This window comes from Sminthopsis crassicaudata, chromosome 2 (genome assembly GCF_048593235.1).
Source record: "Sminthopsis crassicaudata isolate SCR6 chromosome 2, ASM4859323v1, whole genome shotgun sequence".
In the NCBI taxonomy this organism is placed as follows: domain Eukaryota; kingdom Metazoa; phylum Chordata; class Mammalia; order Dasyuromorphia; family Dasyuridae; genus Sminthopsis; species Sminthopsis crassicaudata.
This window is the reverse complement of record NC_133618.1, coordinates 269,803,029-269,822,338: the sequence shown is the minus strand read 5'-3', so window position 1 is coordinate 269,822,338 and position 19,310 is coordinate 269,803,029. Positions and strand designations below refer to the sequence as shown.

The following is a 19,310-nucleotide window of genomic DNA, read 5'->3' as shown; positions in this document are numbered from 1 at the left end:
AAAGCCAGGGAATGTGGGTTTAAATTTCAGCTCTGAACTTACTACTTAAGTGGCTTAACCTCTCTGGGACTCAGTTTCCTCATTTGAAAAATAAGGATGTAGAACGACTGCCACGGGCCCTTCTTGCTCTAAATTTTGCAATCTTATGAGCCTTTGTTCAGTATCATACTTTCAATGGGAACTTCCTATTTCTGTTGATAATAATTTTAAAGTCATTGCTAAGAAAGAGCCCTTTGACCTTAAGGAGGCAGTATGATACAATGGAAAGTGTCCTGCATCTTGGACCAGAGTATCTAGATTTGATTTCTGGCTCTGGTGCTTACTAACTAACTGAACAAGTCACTTACTCCAACTCTAAGACTCTTTGACTAGTTGTCCCCCCATGCCTGAAATGTTCCTCCTTCTCCTTTCTATCTCCTGGCTTCTTTTAAATCCCAGCTAACATCTCACCTTCTGCAAAAGGCCTTTTCTGAGATCCCTTGATTCCAATGTCTTCCCTCTGTTGAGAATTTCCACTTTATCCTGTATATATTTCATCTGGACATAGTTGCTTTCATGTTTCTCCTCCTTTAAAATATAAGCTTTTTGAGAACAAGACCTGTATTTTGCCTTTTTTTTTTTTTTTTTTTTTTTTGCATTCCCAGTGTTCAGTGCTTGCTGGATACCTAGTAGGAGCTTAATGAATGTTCGTTAACTAGTTGACTCACTGTCTCTGAGAGTTCCTTACATAAATAAAAGGAGGATGTTGGACTAGATAGCCTCCTAGGTCCCTTGCAGCTTTAAATCTATACTCCTATGATTTTAGAACCTCACAGATTTTCTTTTTTATAGCTTAGATTACTAATGCTACACATGTTATTCCCTTTTTAAATATACACTCTTATTATTTTTATAATAACAGTTTTTCATTTTTTAAAAATACATGCAGAAATAGTTTTCAACATTCATCCTTGCAAAAACTTTATACATGTTTCTCCTTGATTAGATATCATTAGTAGCAGTAGTTTATTTTCTATAAGAAGATACTATGTTTCTTGAGGGCAAGAGAATGGAGTATTCTTCAATTATACCTTCCATAGCACCTAGCATGGTTCTGGGTAAACATTAAATAAATGATTGTTGCACTAACCAATCAATAAAAAGAATTTATTAAGTTCTTACTATGTGCCAGACACTGTGATAAGTGAGCCCAGAAGGAAAGGTTCTTCTCAGAAAAGAAGCTGCTGATTATCTGTTATACAGGGTTTTTCATAGGATTTGTAGACTAGTAAAATAAGATTGAAAATCACATTAACAAAGTACAAGAAGAGACAGAATAAAACTCTCATGTACAGAATTTTCATATGCTCTGTGTTCCTTAGTGAAGATATTTCTTTAAAGGTACCAATATATCCATCCTGACCTGACCTGAGTGACCCTTGTCTACATTCTCCCACAAGTTCACTACCCAAAGGCCCCCAAATATTCTAGGGGCTTTCTCTTGTCCTTATGAGCAAAGGAATGTCTTTTAGTTATTCCTCATTTGTATCATATAACTGCTGGTATTTTTTTTAACACGTAGTCTTTTGATGGTGGCACAGTGGCAGACCTGGAGTGAAGAAAATTTATCTTCCTGAGTTCAAATATTGCCTCAGTTACTTACTGGCAGTGTGATCTTGGGTTACTCACTTAACCTTGTTTGCCTCAGTTTCCTCATCTGTGAGATGAACTAGAGATGGAAATGGCAAATCACTCCAGTATCTTTGTCAAGAAACCTTGCCCAAATAGAGTCATGAAGATTTGGACATGATGAACAACAAATCTTTAGACACTTCTTTGAGGAACAGAATTCCTGTGACATGTTGTGAGAGGCACTGCTGTCCAGTGATTGGATGTCTGGCATCAAAGTTAGAGGAACTAAGTTTCAAGAGCTATTCTGATATATACTGGTTTTAGGAGGGATAGAGGACAAGTCACTTGGCCTCCTTAGCAGATTTTTAAAATTATAAATTGGACAGTCATTGATATGCACTAATAAAATAAAAATTCCTTCTACCAATGAAATCATATTGAATATATACTATATATACTAGTTAATATATAACATATAGCTAATATAGTTAATATATAGCTAGTATAATATAGCTAGTAAATGCTTAAGGGGGTTTTTTGTTTTGTTTTTATCATAGGGGAGATTGGGGAGGTCAGATTATTGGGAAGCATTAATATAGAAAGCAAATATAGTTTCAGTCTCAATTAAGAATCAATGTCATGTCTGGGAATAAGGATATGAGGATTCTTTCATATTCTGTTTTAGGTAGAGCACAGCTAGAATACTGAGATGCTGATTTCTGGTGGGGGGGCATATTTTAGGAAGGACTTGTTAAGCTAGACAACCAGGATGGTTAAAGGGTGTGAGTTCATGCCATATGAAGACTGATGAGAGGAAGTAATGATAGTGAGTCTGGAGAAAGGGCAGCAAGGTGGTGACCTGGCAAATAAAGTGCTAGGCCTGAAGTCAAGATTCATTTTCTTGAATTCAAATCTAAGTCAGATACTTATTAGCTCTGTGACTCTGGGCAAGTCATTTAACTCTGCTCAGTTTCCTCATCTGTAAAATGAGCTGGAGAAGAAAATGGCAAACTCTTGTAGTATCTTTGCCAAGAAAATTCCAAATGCAGTCATGAAGACTCAGGCATGACTGAAAATCAATCAAACAACAACAGAAGTCTGGAGAGCAAAATAATAAATGGTAGATGGGAGCTTTATCAAGTATTTGAAGAGTTGGTGCTATGAAGAGGATTGATGCTTGTTCTATTTTGTCCAGAGGATAGAAATAGGAACAATTAGCAGATGTGGCAAAGGAGCAAATTTAAGGTTTGAGTAAGACAAACCCTCTTAACAATTAGAGGTATCACAAACTAGAATGTATCACTTTGGAAAGTCATGGGCTCTCACTCAGTGGAGAACTTGAATCCAAGGCTGGATGATTATTTTCTGGTAGATTGCAGAGAGAATTCTTTTCAGTTGTGAGTTGGATTTGATGATGATGGAGGAACCTTCCGGCTCTGGAATTCTGTTATCTTCAGAATGATTTTAGTAAGCAGAGCAATGTCAGTGGGTGGGTTGCTTATTATCTTCCTGACATCGATTTACAGAACCTAATGGTATCAAGCTTCATTTTGAGTTAGAGATTTCTTCAAAATAGAGGAAAACAACTTTGTTAATGAAAGGCTGGGTAGGTTCTGCAAAAAATAACAAAATTTAAATCCAGATTGTTGAGGAATGAATTACTAGCACATATGTGTGCTTTTTCTTCTGAAAGTAATGTTCTAAAGTTTTATATTCTAATTTTAATGTTCTAATGTTTGCTTTGTGTTTTTCAAATGACCTTACCCTTATTAATCAATAAATCAGCCGAATAGAAGGTTTAGTTAAAGTCTAAAACTGCAAAGTGAGTTTTTGTTGCAGTAGACACAGATCATAGAAAAAGTTCCTGTGGAAGAACAACACAGTAGAAGGACCTCACTTCTGTCACTGCCTGTGTGATCCTGAACAAATAAGTTAATTTCCCTGGTCTTCCATTTTCTCATCTATAAAATTAGAGATATGAATTCTAAGATCCTTTCTTGCTTCAAATCTATGATTGAATGTTTCAAAAGGACCTAACCTACTTGTCATAAGCCAGAAAAAAAAAGTCATTCTTGGTAATGGGGATAAGGAAAAAAATTTATTTGGGTTGAATCTTTTAGAATTTCAAAGTAAAGGAAACCAACTTTTCCCTTAATGCTGGGTGGGAACAGCTTCATATGAAGGATAATGGGAAAGGGAGGACATTCCTAGAATGGAGAGTCCCAAACTTGGGGGTAGAATATTGTATAAACAGTTAAACCTGGTTGATTTGTTTTCTCGTTTTGCTTAATTACTTTTTTCTCTTTCTTTCTGTATCTATTACATGGATTGCTTATTGAGGAGGAAGAAAAAGAGGGGGGTTACATTTAAAAATTATCTAAACTTTTATTATTTTGCTGGTTGATGTGTTTTAAATTTTGATATATTAAAATTAATATTAATTTAAAAGTGGCATAGTAACATTAAAATTAATGTTAAATATTAATAAGTAATTAAAAAGTTAAAGTTTAAAATTTTATAAATTAAATAAGTATTTTAAATTGTTAATTTTTAATTAAAATTGGATTGAACTAGACTTAAAAGTACATAGAAAATTAGACATAGTTTAGAGAAGTCACTTTGAGGAAAATTCCTCTAATAATACAGATTTGTAATTCTCTGTAGTTTACAATGTCTTAGGAGCAATTAGAGATGATAATGATTTGTTCAAGGTCACACAGCCAGCATTATCAGAGGACTGAGGTGAACTCAACCTCTTCTTGACTCTATCCACTACTCCACACTATTATTAAATGAACAAACATATTTGATCAAAATATGGCTCAAAAATCAGATATGAGAAAAAGAGCTTCCCAATTTTCCCTTAATCAAGGAGTGGAAGGGAATAGCAGTTTGGTTTGGTAGTTCATGTACTAGGCTTAGAATCTAGGAAGACCTCTTACTATTTATTAGCTGTGCTAATAAGTCATTTAACTTCCCTTAGCCTCAATGATTGTATATCCCAAACACAATAATATATGGGAAACATTATATATATAATGTTTTTTGTGTGTAAGGCAATTGGGGTTAAGTGACTTGCCTAGGATCACACAACTAAGAAGTTTTCAAACTCAGGTCGTCCTAATTTTAGAGCTCTATCCAATGCACCATGTAGCTGCCCCTATATTTTAAAGTCTATATTGTTATTCAATTGTGTCTGACTCTTAGTGACCCAATTTGGAGTTTCCTTGGCAAAGAAAACTATATCGTTTGCCATTTTCTTCTCTAGCTCATTTTATAGTTAAGGAAACTGAGGGAAACAGGGTAAGGTGGCTTGCCCAGGATTACATAGCTAAACATATCTGTGATCAGAATTAAACTCACAACAATGAGTCTTTCTGATTCTGGGGTTAACCACTATATCTATTCCACTACCTGGCTCTCCCTTAAATGCTGTAGAAATGTCAGCTATTGCTGTTGCCTCAAAACAGGCCTTAAAGTCAGGCTGAGGGCTAGAGAGAACAGAAGTAGAAACTGAAAATGTACCATCAATGGATGGTATTGAGCTGCTTCCTGCTGTCTGATGCAATATTCCTGTAGCCCAGGTGGTGAGTGGAGTTTTAAAAGCTGAGAAATATTCAAAATTTATCTGAAAAGATTATCTCAGGGCCTTCATCATTTGGGGCCTCCCTGGGGGAATGGGGGCAGCTAATGAAAATAAGATCATATGAGTATTCTCCTGGGTTAAAAAGAGGAAAATTGTGACCAGCCTAGAAACAAGATGGCACAATCAGATTAGTTAAATGTTAGTTTATTCTTTTTTCATCAGCTCAAAGGCCGAAGCATACATTTGTGTTTGCCCATGCTGAATAGTTTCCCAGTATGTAGACACTTCAAACTGGAAGGGAATTTGGAAATCATGTGTTATGTGATTTTAACTTGAAGTCCATATATTTGTTTTTTTAAATAATATTTTGAATATACGTTTTGATATAATTGGTTTCTTTTATATTTTACTATTTTTATTTTATTTTTCTAATGGCAATATTCTGAGGAGTTCAAAGACTTCATTAGACTACCCAAAGGGTCCATTGCACAAAAAAAGCTATTTATAAATGAAGATGCCCAAAGAAATAGAATGATTTACTCAGGAAAAAGTGCTAGACTTTTGATGTTGAGTTGTATCTGACTTTATGTGACCCCATTTGGGGTTTTCTTAGCAGAGTAACCAAAATTATTTTGCCATTTTCTTCTCCAGTTCATTTTATAGATGAGAAAACTGAGACAAATAGAGTGAAGTGATTTGTACAAGATCATATAGCTAATAAGCTGAATCCAGGCTCAAGGCTCTATTTACAGTACCCTGTAACTGGGTACTCCTAACTCTCTATGTAACTTGGGATGTATTTAACTTACATATTTGATTTTCATTTTCAGGGATGTTGGGACCTATTGGAACATTTCCCAAGAGCCAATTGCTTTATTTTCAGAATGAGCATTTATATCTCAAATACTGGCAAATGCTACAAGTCAGGGTTTGAATTATTGTTTTGTTGATTATGTGGAATTAAGAAAGTAATGGAGAAAATGCTAATAATGTTAATAACGCAGATTAAATATAAAAGGGCATCTTGTTTACTTTTGAAAAGCTGATTATTAAACATTTACCAGTGTTATCTCTATTCAGTTTTCTTTTCTATCAAATGAAAGTGTTTACTACATGACTTCTATAGTCTCTGACCACTCTTAATTTCTGATCCTACGATCCTGTGATGTAAGGCTCAGATTTTCTAACTCTTTAGCTACTGATCTTTTAGCGATACCACATTGATTAGCCACAAAAAATACTTTTTCTACGAATGATTTTAGGGAAAAGTTTTCTAAAAATGAAGTTGCTCCAGTTTTCCAAAGCAGGGATCATTCCTAGTGCCAGAGTGTCTAAGTGTGGAATGAGGCAATAGCCCCTTTTTCTTTCTGTAGAGGCCAAGTTGCTTAAAAATCAATGGAAAGAATGTTGAATTTGGAGTTAGGATTTGAGTTCAATTTCTGCTTGCCACTATGTGACCTTGGCAAATTGTTTAATTATTCTGGAACCTATCTGTAAAATGAGGGTTTCAGAAACAATTGAAGGAGTCCTGAATTTGGCTCTATCACTTATGATGTTTTGTAGCCAAGCCATATGGCGTCTCTTTGCAAAATCAGTGTTCCTGTTTAGCCCCTAACCCTCCAGGTAAGTAAGTGGCTTCCTTTCTCCACCAACCCCTCTTCCTGCCTTTTTCTTAACTTATGCAAGTGGAGACTAAGAGAATATCATAGTGCTGGGTGGTTTAGCTGTGACCAATCTTAGAAAAATCAAATGTCCTATCAGGCATCTGGCATTCCACTAAACATCCCAGGACCACATAACTATAGAATTTTAGGAACTAGAAAGCAGGAGCTTGGTTGATTTCCTTTGCTTGCTGGGGAGAGGGGGAGGGAAGAGAGATAGAGAAAGGGAGAATGAGAAAGAGAGAATAAGAGGAAGATGAGGAGAAGAGGAGGAAGAAGAAGGAAGAAGAAAGAAGAAGGAGGAGGAGGAGGAGGAGGAGGAGAAGAAAGCACTTCTATACAGAAAGGGAAATGCTAAGCATTAAATAATCAAGTAATGACTATATTTAGTTGAGAGGCTCATATTCAAGTTTAGTTGGAATATTTGCAAACAACTAGGTTGTGCTTATTGGCCTATTAATTCTCATTATTAAGAACTGCTTATTAACTATTTTAGACATTATCCCACTGAGTGCAGCCCAAACACTAAGTTCTTTTCTTTCTGTGGTCTATTTTTTTTTTTTTTCACTGTCAGACTGTCTCTGCTACTGCTTCCACCAAAATTGCTTCCGTAGCCATTACCAAGGAAGGAGGAAGATGCCCATTGTCATTCATAGTCTCCCAAGACACCATGTCACAAATGGGAGGTCATCTCATCCCAGATAAATGCTTACTTAAAAAGCTAAGAGCTCACAGTTTGCACCCTGTGGAAGGAAAGGGTATCTTCCCATAATCCAGAACTCTGGAAATTGTCTTTACACTTCAATTCTGGTAGACAAAAGAAGCCTAAGGAACTTGGATTGTTCCCTTCAGTAGATCCTCCCAGTTTTGTCTCAGTAGGGAATTAAAAGAGTTCTTATGACTGACAAGAAGCAGTGTCCTGTTTTGAAGTTTGAAGTGTAAAGAAAGGGCTCTTTAAGCTTCCATGAAACTATCTGATATAATGATTAAGCATAATTCAAAGGGGAGAGTGAGAAAATGTATTTTGACTAAATCTTTTAGTACTTCAAAATAGAGAAAATCAACTTCTCTTGTGTTATACAAGAGCTATATCATATTAGAGATAATGGGAGAGAATAGGCCCAGCCAGAATGGACTATAATTATTTTTACTATATCAGATTAATTAATTTACTTACTACACAAAAATTTATTAAGTTAAATAAAAAGAACAAAAAAGAAAAGAAAAAATGAACATTGTGTAATTTTATCAAAGTTTGATTTTTCTTAGCAAAGTACCAAGAAAATGTACCTCCTCTCTTTCTCTGCTGTGATGGAGGCCTAAGGATAAGTAATAGTGCTTATATTGTCAAATGCAATTGATCTCTTGGTGGTGTTATTGAACTGTGTTTTTTTCCCCTTCCCTGTTAAAAGTCTTCCTTATAAGGGATGGCTTGCTGGGTAATATAAGGAAAGGTATATATTCAGAATGAAGATATCAAAAGCTATAAATAGCATTTAATATATATTATATTATACATATACATATATATACGTAATATAATCATACATTTATTATATAATCTATCTATCCAGAAATGCTGAAGCTATATATTGATGTAAGATATCTATATCTATATTTATTGCTCTATCACCTTACCGACCAACACGCTATGCTTTTGGTGGGGAACTTTAAAAAATTATATAGAGTCTTCCCTTAAGGAAGAGATTATCTGACTTTAAGATTGTGCAAAAATGGTCTCCCTACTTCTGAAGGCGGGATTCTGAGCACAATTGGGTCCACCTGGATCTCTGCAATGGGGGGTGTCTTCTACTATATTTGGTTGGAGACCATATTTAGATGATGTAAACAGAGAAAAAGTTCAATAAGTTTTGTAAATAGAAGATTTTCTTTCTCGAGAGGATTCTGAGAAATTGGCAGAGTAGGTCAGCAAATTTCAAACTCTTCAGATTTTCTCCACAAACAGAACAAATTTGTGCCCCAGGGCAAACACAGACTGGTGTGAGATCAAGAAGACTGGGCTGGGGGGGTGGGGACAGAGGTCTATCTGGAACTACTCAAGAAGATCAGAAGAAAAACCTCAGGCTGGGATTAATCCATGTGAAGTGCAAACACCTCCAAACTAGATCCACAAAAACATCAGATGGGGACCCCTGTGGAGAGCTCTGGGATGAGCTGGGTGTAGCCAAAGCCTCAGCAGAAACCACAGTATCTTCAGGACAGCTTAAGGAGTTGGGGGGTCTAAGTTCAAGAAGACTGAGAGAATCTTGGCTGATTAGGAATGCAATGCCCAGCTGTCCTGCTGAGACTGGGCCCTGGGCAGGAGGGAGCCAGTATACCTGGAAGTGCAGAGACAGAGGGACAAGGATGCTGCTGGCTGCAAGCACTTGCAGGAGGGGAAAGCTTTTAGTTTGGGGTTCCTAGTCAGAGAGGACAGCTGAGGTGAAGTCAGAGGCACCATCCCTCTAACCCCCAATTAGAGGTGCTTACACTAATACTTCTCATTTTTAAGAAATGGGTAAAGAATAAAGAATCCAACCTTAGAAACTTACTATGGCAATAAGGAAGACAGGGTTCATCTTCAGAGGAGGACACTGAAGTAAAAAGAGCTTCATCTATCCCAAAGGATAGCATTAAATGGTTCCTTGACCAGAGAGAATTATAGAAGAACTCAAAAGAGAATTTAAAAATCAAATGAGAGACATTGAGGAAAAACTAAAAAAATTAAAGTAAAAACTATCCAAGAAAAACAAGGTTATGAAAAAAAAGTTATCCAACCAGAAAAGGAGATACAGACTCTTAAAAATGAAAATAACTCTTTGAAAAGTAGAATTGGGCAAGGGAAAGTCAGTGAAGCTATAAGAGATAACAAAACAGAATACAAAGAATGAAAAAAAAAACACAGAACAGAATGTGAAACATAAGAAAAACAGCAAATTTGGAGAACAAATCAAAAAGAGAAAATATAAGAATATTTGGACTACCTGAGAACTGTGACCAAAAAAGAATCTTGACACAATAATGCAAGAAATAATCCAAGAAAATTGTTCTGGAATGATAGATCATAGAAAAAAAATCCATCAATCTCCACTTCAAAGAAATCTTTTGTGGAAAGCACATAGGAATATTATTGCCAAATTTCAAAAACCCCAGAAAATAAGAAAAAAAAAAGCAATTCAAATAGGCTGGAACTATAATTAGAATTGTATAGGATTTATCAGCAGTTACAATTAAAGTCCAAGGTCCTAGAATCATATATACTCACAATCAAAATAATTAGCCTACAGCAAAAATATTGTATCCAACAAAATTATAATATTCAATTTTAAAAATTAAACATTCAATTAACTTGCAGATTTTCAGGACTTTCTATCAACTCACTGAAACATTTAACATATAAGAGCTAATATGCAAGATTAATTTTAAGGAAATTAAGATAGACAAATTATTTATGTTTTCTACATGGAAATGTATACATACATTTATGATTGACATCAGGAATTGGGTAGCTCAAAAGAAAGAGTTAAACAAATGAAGTGCAAAGAAAGGGTAGACACAGAGACAGAGGGGGAAGGAGGGCTCATAGTTTTGTAAACCTACTCACATTGGAAATGGGTTAAATAGGGAACATTTTATATATATATGTGTGTGTGTGTGTATGTGTATATATATATATATATATGTATATATGTATGTGTGTGTATATATATACATATATATGTATATATACACACGATGAAGAGTATAGAAGCCTTCAAAATCTATAAAGAAATAAAGGGGAAAGGAAAGGCAGTGGGGGATGTAAAGATGGGGAGGAGAAGATAAAGGAGGGATCCATGAGTGGGGGGAGGTTAAATAACAGCAAGACAACTTAAAGAGCAGAATTAAAAGTAGAAAATTTAGCAGAGATAGGAAAAAAGAGATGTGCATAAAATACATGACAGATCAATAATCGAATTTATTAGGAAAAAAAGTACAATTAGTGGTCATTGATCTTAGACACACTCAAGTTTGAAGATTCACTTAGAGAAATTTATATTATATATCAGCCATACTAATATAGTTTTAGATGCCTGTTTACATATAGGTAAATGCATGTATTTATGTATGAGTAAATGTAGATATGTATGCATGTTGCTCTATATATGTGTATATATAGATATATGTGTGTGGGTGGTATATGTGTATATCTATTAAATATAACTGTGCTTAACTATAGCCTACTTGGAGGAGGTTGGGGAATGAATGAAAGGGAAAAAAAAGAACAAAGTAAAAAAGGTTCACAGCAGAGAACAAAAGAACAACATACAAAGAAGTAAAGAAAAGATGGACACTCATGAATATAATTTCTTTTACTATTATTTTTCCTGTTATGAACTGGAAATTCACTGTTATAATTTGAATCCTCCATGACATTTTGCTGAGCTCATGGCAATGTTCTGCTTTTTTATTGTTGGTTTATTTTTCTTTTCTTTTTATTAAATTAAAAAATTATAAATAATGGTAGCAGCATGTACCTCTCAAAAAAAAGAAAGAAAATTTCCTTTTCCTTCCATTCCTTCTGCCCAGTACAGAATTAGTCTGCATTTGTTAATGTGGATTCATTCATTCATTCATCCATTCATTTAACAAATACAACCATCCCTCAAATAATACCCTATGTATAATGTGATATTTAACCGATGGAGCACATAAACTTTCTCTTTCTGAGAGTCAATAGTAAGCATTCTGATACCCAAAGCAAAAGCATCATAAAACAGCCAGGGGTGAGCAGTCAATGGGAGAAGGGGTGTGGAGAGTTAAAGAAAAAGCTGGGAAAATCCCTGACCTCTGACCTCAGGACACAAGGCCCTTTGGGTAGAGAAACTGCCCTATATAGGGGACACAGAGACACAGGGTCAGACACACTGGTTCTAGACTTTGGGATAAACACTGAAGTTTTTTTTTTTTTTAGTAGTAGTTTTGCATTTTAATGAATTATTAACTATATTTTGATACCTTGGGATAAAGCCCAAGTGACACCAGTTTAGGATTCTGATCTAAACCAATATTTTACTTGATATTTTATGTTCCCCTAGGCTTCGCCATAGGTTCTATTAAATAATTTCCTCTTTTATTCCAAGCTATTAAACTTTCCAAATTTTCTTTTTAAATCTCCTCTTACCTCCCATCTCCCAATTAAATTCTATCTGTCCATAAATTGGTAAGTGGGGTAGTCTTATTTTGAAGCAGTAACTAGGATGGACCCACTGGGGCTTTGTCTAGGGCACCCGCATTTAGAAAGCACTACCAGTCCTTCAGCAAGGAGAAACAACTTAATTACTCAAGATTAAATAGGGAGATTTGAACTCATATACTCTGATTCCCGAGTCTGCTCTTTCCTGTCTCCTCTGGAATGCATTAATATAAACACTACCTCTGAAAATCAAAAGTCAAGGAAAAGTAACACCCAACCTCTCTAATCTGGCAGGGTCCCTAGCACAACTTGGTCTGCCTGGATCCCTGCAATGGAGGGTATGCCTGATTTACAGATAGGTACACTGAGGCACCGAGTGCTTAAAAGAAACCTCATAAGGTCACACAGAAAGCCAGAGGCCAAAGAGAGAATAAGTCTTTTGCAGCCTGGTTCTTTCTTCCAGACTAGCACATTGCCCGAGGGACTGTCAAGGCCACTTATCCAGTGGTAAGGGGTCAGGTACTCTAGGTTCTCCCTCCATGATTTCTGATTTTCCCATAAATCAGCTTCCAATCTAAACCCTCCCTTGAGGTTGAGTTACAAACCTCGGTAACCCCAGGGCGGCCTGCCTGGTAATTCCTATTATTCAGCTGTCAGCTGGGTTTTTAAAAACCTCCTTTCCTGGTGAGATCCAGTTACTAGGGGTTTAAAGCTGATTCCTTGTGTTAGAGAGAAATCCTATAGCCAGGTGAAACAATGGTAAAGGCTCCCGGCTCATTTCCCCCAATCCTAGTTTAGGGATTTCACAAAGTAGAGGGAGCTTAACTCTTTGCATCCCCTCCCTCGGCCTCTGGAGGGGAGGTCACACTGATAGAGCAGGTTTGACTTCTGGAAGGAGGGAGGTGCATGAGAGGACCCTGCCCTCCAAAGCCAGCTTCTCTTACCAAGGAAAAAAGCAAATTGAGGAGTGGAGCGGGGCGGGGGGGGGGGGGGGGGTGGGGGGGGAAGGGGAGGGGGAGAGAGGGAAAGGCCCGTCAGGAGATTCTCTAATATCACTGGTTGTTGCTGCTGCAGTAGATAGGTTGCCTTTCCTTGTAAGCCCAGTTAAAAGCTCTGAGCACATCTGTTACTAGGGGGCTCCTGTCAGTCAGGGAAGAGCAACACCCGAGCCCTCTACTCCAGCAGGGTCCTAAGCACAGCTGGGTCTGCCTGGATCCCTGCAATGGAGAGAACCCCTTTGGATGATGTTGATGTGGCTGAGGGAGGGGGAATTCCAGATGCGGCTTCCTGAGTCAGATAGCTTTGACTCTCAGACCCCTTTCTACTGATTTTCAGAGAGGCTGAAGAACTGAAAGGAGGCAAAGTCAAGCATCCCTGCTCAGGGTATGGGATGTTCTCCAGAACTGGACTGGCAAAAGTGGCCTGGAGAGGAAGCAGAGGGCAAAATATCTTGGTAGATATTCAGCAGAATTTGGTCTGTCCTTATCCCACAGGCATCCCACATCTGGAGCTCTAACTAGGAATTCTGGCTGTGCTACCTTGGATGGTAGCAAGTGGTGCAAGATTGGTGGAGGACTGAACTGCATAGAGATGTCAGGCTAAAGGACAGACCCGGAGAGGAAGTGTGTTCCTCCTGTGTCAGTGACATGAAAAGACCTAGTTACCCTAACCTAGTTATAGACCCAGTCCCAGATCTCTACAGAGGGCTCCTAATATTTTGCCTAGCTTTATTGTGCTGATTTCACTCTAAAAATCTAAAAGATTCTTAGTGATAGAAGAAGGGGCCGAGGAAGTTCGGTAAAATGACCACCTTGGGTTTTCTGGAAGTTTTCCCTATTACTCTTAATTGCTCTGGACTCACCCAGCATCTTCTGGATGCCTTATTCCACATTCAGTTTCTTTTAGAGCTATCAGGAGCTATCAGTTTTGAGCATTATTAAGAGGATTAAGCAATTCCTATGAGTGCCATCCACGCAATGTGTGTCTCAGTGGGTAGAGCACTGGGTCTAAAGTCAGGAAGACCTGAGTTGAAATCCAGTTTCATACATTCACCACATGTATGACTTTGAGCAAATCACTTAATCTCTGTTTGCCTTAATCACCAGAGAAGGAAATGGAAAACCAGTCCAGTATCTTTGCCAAGAAAACCCCATAGATCATATTGATGTACCATGGTCTAGCAGACCATGAAGAGCTGGACACAATTAACAATACAATATAAATGCCATTGACAGGGACAAGAGGTAACAAGGTATAAGGAAGAAAGTATGATTTTAGTGAAAATCTTATCGGATTTGAAGTCAGAACACTGTGTTAGAAGTTCAGTTGTGGTATTTGTTACCTGTATGACCCTAGACAAATCACAACCCTTTGTTGGGCTAACTATGTGCCCAACACATAGTAGGCACTTAACAAATGTTTGTTAAATGAGATAATCGAAGACAATTCTGATAGACTTGTGTGTGTTCTTTAATTAATTATTTATTTTAGAGGCTGTCCATAGGTGCGCTTTTTTTTTTTTTTTTTAATTTGCTGAGGCAACTGGGGTTAAGTGACTTGCCCAGTGTCACACAGCCAGGAAGTGTTAAGTGTCTGAGATAATATTTGAACTCAGGTCCTCCTGACTTCAGGGCTCTTGCACTGTGCCACCTAGCTGTCCCAAAGCTTCTTTCTTTCTTTCTTTCTTTTTTTTTTTTTTTTTGAATAATAGCTTTTTATTTTTCCAAATCTCATACAAAGATAGTTTTCAACATTTACCTCTGAAAAGCCTTTTGTTCCAAATTTTTCTTCCATCCTCTCTTTTCCTCTTGCTATAGGTTAAGCACGTGTAATTCTTCTAAACATATTTTCACATTTATTGTGCTGCACAAAAAAAATCAGATCAAAAGGAGAAAAAAAAAGAGAAAGAAAAAAAAAACAAGCAAACAAACAATAACAACAAAGGTGAAAATACTATGTTGTGATCCACATTTAGTCTCTATAATCCTCTCCCTGCAATCTGATGGAATATGTTTGGAAGAATTACACATTTAACCTATATTGGATTGCTTTATGTCTTTTTTTTTTTTTTTTGCAAAGCAACTGAGATTAAGTGACTTGTCCAGAGTCATATAGCTACTTAGTGTTAAGTGTCTAAGGTTTGCTTGTTTTACTTGGGGAGGCAAGAGAGAGGGAGAAAATTTTGGAACACAAGATTTTGCAAAGGTGAATGTTGAAAATTATATTTGCATGTACTTAGAAAAATAAAATACTATTAAAATTTTAAAAAAATAAATGTTTGTTAACAATATGATATTTAAAATGAAGGAACTAGAATGAATGATTTCTATGGTCCTAAATCTTATATTTTTGTTTGTTTGTTTAGGCAATCAGGCCTAAGTGACTTGCCCAGGGTCTCACAGAGAGTTAAATGTCAAAGACTGGATTTGAACTCAAATCCTTCTGACTCCAGTGCCCTCTCTGCTACACCATCTAGATGCCCTTAAAGAAAGCAAAAGAACAAAGAAGAAAGGAAAAAAGGAAGACACAAAGTCAGTGCGGTGGGGCAGGATGGAAAACACTCAACAATGACTTTGGATGCCACTCAATGTCACCAGTTTCTATTATTATCCTTAAGCAATAGTTTTCAACCTTTTTGTATATATGTTATGGACCCCTCTGGCCATCTGGTGAAGCCTATGGATCTCTTCTTAGAATAAAATTTTTAAACTGGTAAAATAAGATACATTGTATTACAAAGAAAATTAATATTATCGAAAGGCAGTTTTCAAAATATCAAAACAAAACAAAACAAAATCACAGACCCCAGGTTAAAGATCCCTTCCATAAAGGTGGATCTGGGTAAAGTGGTTTTGTCCCTGAACTATAATCTTAATACTGGCATGTACCTTTAGAGTTGTAGATTATTTGATATTCTCTCTATACAGACATTCAGAACTTTCTTATTTCTCATTGTCCTGTACAGTTGCAATTGCCTTTGGCTTCCATACTCTCACCTCCCCAATTCATTTTCCACAGAACAACCCAATTAAATATTCCTAAAGCACAGATGGGGACTTGTAATTCCCCTGCTCAAGAAGCATCAGTGGCTCCCTATTGCCTCTAGGACAATAGATGTATTGGATGTAAAGCTCTTCAGGTCTGACTCCAACCTGATTTCATATTAATCCTCCTCAAACACTCTATCTTCAGGTTAAGGAGGCTTACTTAATGCTCTTTATATACAGCATATTTTCACCTATTTTTGTGCCTTTGAAAAAGTTTCCCCTCATGCTTTAAAAGCTCTCCCCACTCACCTCTAAATTTTGGAGATGTAATCTCCCTTCATCCTTCCAAATCTCAGGTTTAGAATCCCATCCTTCCCAACACATGAAATTAATTTTGTATATTTAAAAATTGTCTAATTTGGATATATATTGTTGACTCCTTGTAGAATATAAGAGCAAGGGAATTACAGGGGACTCCTCCCAACCCCACCCCCGCCAGCCCCTCCAGACTTGTATATTGCTCCCGGGACTCTAAACCAATTGTCTAGATATAAAGCATCAGAATAAGAAATAGGTGAGTGCTGAGGGACATGTGCTTTGGGATATACTTAGTCCAGAAAATCAGACATTTCCTGCCTCTCACTCCTGTGATTCTTGTTACATATGTGTCAGGGATTTTTTTTTTTAAACCATATCTGTGCATTCAAGGAAGTGTGTTCAAGTCATTTCAAACTTTTTAAGCCCATTTTCTTTTTCTTTTTCTTTTTTTCTTTTTCTTTCTTTCTTTCTTTCTTTTTTTTTTTAAGCAAAGATCCTGAGAGGTTTGCTGTTAGGATTACTAAGTAACGACAGCTCGCTACAGTTTGCCATTTCTTTATCCAGCTCAGTTTATAGATGGGAAACTGAGACAAACAGGAAGAAGTGACTTGCCCAGGTCACACATCTAATATGTATCCGAAATCCCATTTGAATTCAAGTAGCTGAGTCTTTCTGACTCCAGGCCCAGGACTCTATCCACTGTATCACCTATTTATCCAAATTCAAAAAGGTAGAGATCTCCAAATGAGGATTTCCTTCTACAGGAAGATAAACACCTTCTCTGAAACAACATATGTAGCAATAACTTTGAACTTTCTCAGAGCAAGACTGGCTACATCTCCCACTCAGGCTTCTAGAGGTCAGGAGTGTCTTCTCAGACTGTATACTATCCTAAACAAGTCTTATCATGTAGTCATGACTTGGAACTTTCTCTCTCATCTGAGACTGACCTGTGTCTCCTTGGTCTTGAGTTGCCCTGAGTCTCATTTATTTCCAATAAAGAGTTCATTCACTCTTGTGTATTTACTGGTACATTTTAGGCTGTAAAATTTCTTTGATTTCTACTTCCTGTCAATCATTTACTTGTTTACAGTTACTTGTTACTCTTTGTTTATGATGGTCTTTCAGAATTAGTATTATAGCAAAATAGCAAATGTAAACTAAGCTGTGGTAATCAGGGAATAAACTTTTGTTTTGACCCTTTAAAATTGTACCCCAGACCAGCAATATCAAGAGGGGAGCAGATAACCTTAATTGAATTCTGGTACCCCCTTTCTGGAGAGCAGCTAGGTAGTACAGTGAATAGAGTGCCTGATATGCAACTCAGGAAAAACTGAGTTCAAATCTAACTCAGACTTTTTGCCTTACTCTGGACAAGTCACTTAATCTATTTGCTTTATTTTCCTCATTTGCAAAATGAGCTGAAGAAAGAAATGGCCGACTTCTACAGTATCTTTACCAACAAAGCTCAAATGGAGTCACAAAGAGTTATACAGGACTGAAAATGACTGCATAAGTGTTTCTACTGGGCTTTATCCCAAAAAGATCTTAAAGGAGGGAAAGGGACCCCATGTGCAAAAATGTTTGTGGCAGCTCTTTTTGTAGTGGCCAAAAACTGGAAACTGAATGGATGCCCATCAGTTGGAGAATGGCTGAATAAATTATGGCATATGAATGTTATGTAATATTATCGTTTGGTAAGAAATGACCAGCAGGATGATTTCAGAAAGGCCTGGAGAGACTTACATGAACTGATGCTGAGTGAAATGAGTAGGACCAGGAGATCATTGTGCATGGCAACATCAATATTATAGAACAATCAATTCTGATGGCCATGGCTCTCTTCAACAATGAGATGATTCAAACCAGTTCCACTTGTTCAGTGATGAAGAGAGCTGAGTGTGGACCACAACATAGCATTCTCATTCTCTGTTGTTATTTTCTTGCATTTTGTTTTCTTTTGCAGTTTGTTTTTTCTTCCTTCTTGATCTGATTTTTCTTGTACAGCAAGACAACTGTATAAATTTGTATACATATATTGGATTTAACATATTTAATATATTGGACTACCTACCATCTAGGGGAGGAGGTAGGGGGAAGGAGGGGAAAATTTGGTGAAGGGTCATTGTTGAAAAATTACCCATGCATATGCTTTGTAAATAAAAAAAAACTTTAATGAAAAAAAAAAAGAAATAAAGAAAAAGCCTTCATAACAATACCCCTTTCTGAGAATGAAGAAAAGAGCTCTCAGCCTTATGGTACTCCTGGTGCTTGTCTCCCTTCCTACCCTTTCAGTAGTAGTGCAGGCCCCTTTCTGGACTCTTCTTCTTCTCTTCAGAGTTGGTCCTAACACGAGATCACATCTACCCACACCTACTAAGAGCTTCTTACAAAGTATAGTTGAATACATTTTTGCAAATAGAATTACCTGAAGTTCTGAGAAATTATTAAATGGCTTTCTCAGGGTCATACATTTGGCAGTTTCACCGGAATGATTTGAATCCAATTCTTTCTGACTCCAAGGATGAATCTCTATGCTCTGCTTACTCTGTGTCTTGTTTTTTATCCTCAGTACTTAGCACAATGTTTGGTTTGTATGGTAAGTGTTTGTGGAATTAAATTGAATAAAAGCAATATCTGTTTGTAACGCATCTTGATCTTCGAGCCTCAGGTTCTTCATTTGTAAAACAAGGCTAATTACACTCGTGTTACCAATGTCACCTTTTTGTGGTGCAGCTTGTACTTTGGAAAACGAATACCTATGAGTTGTTATTATCGCTAAGATGGATATTCGCCTTTAGGAAGGACAAGGGGGATGTCTCTATCATCCTTTTTTCTCTACCTTTTCTTCTTCCCCCTAGAAAGATCTAAATTCCTTGCAACCCACCAAGCAAAGGTTGTTTGGCCCCTACTACTACTAATGTTTGGCCCCTACTAACCCTTGGGTACAATTGATTTGTTGAGTTCATTAG

At 36.9% G+C, this 19,310-nt stretch overlaps 1 long non-coding RNA gene across 1 annotated transcript in view; it reads left to right on the top strand.

Moving 5' to 3' along the window:
• Nucleotides 1-15,547, top strand: part of LOC141553460 (uncharacterized) — a 37,083-nt gene extending 21,536 nt beyond the window's left edge. Inside the window, exon 3 of the long non-coding RNA XR_012485460.1 lies at nt 15,399-15,547. This is a non-coding gene — a long non-coding RNA (uncharacterized LOC141553460). The remainder of the gene's footprint in view (nt 1-15,398) is intronic.
• Nucleotides 15,548-19,310: the final 3,763 nt, after the last annotated feature.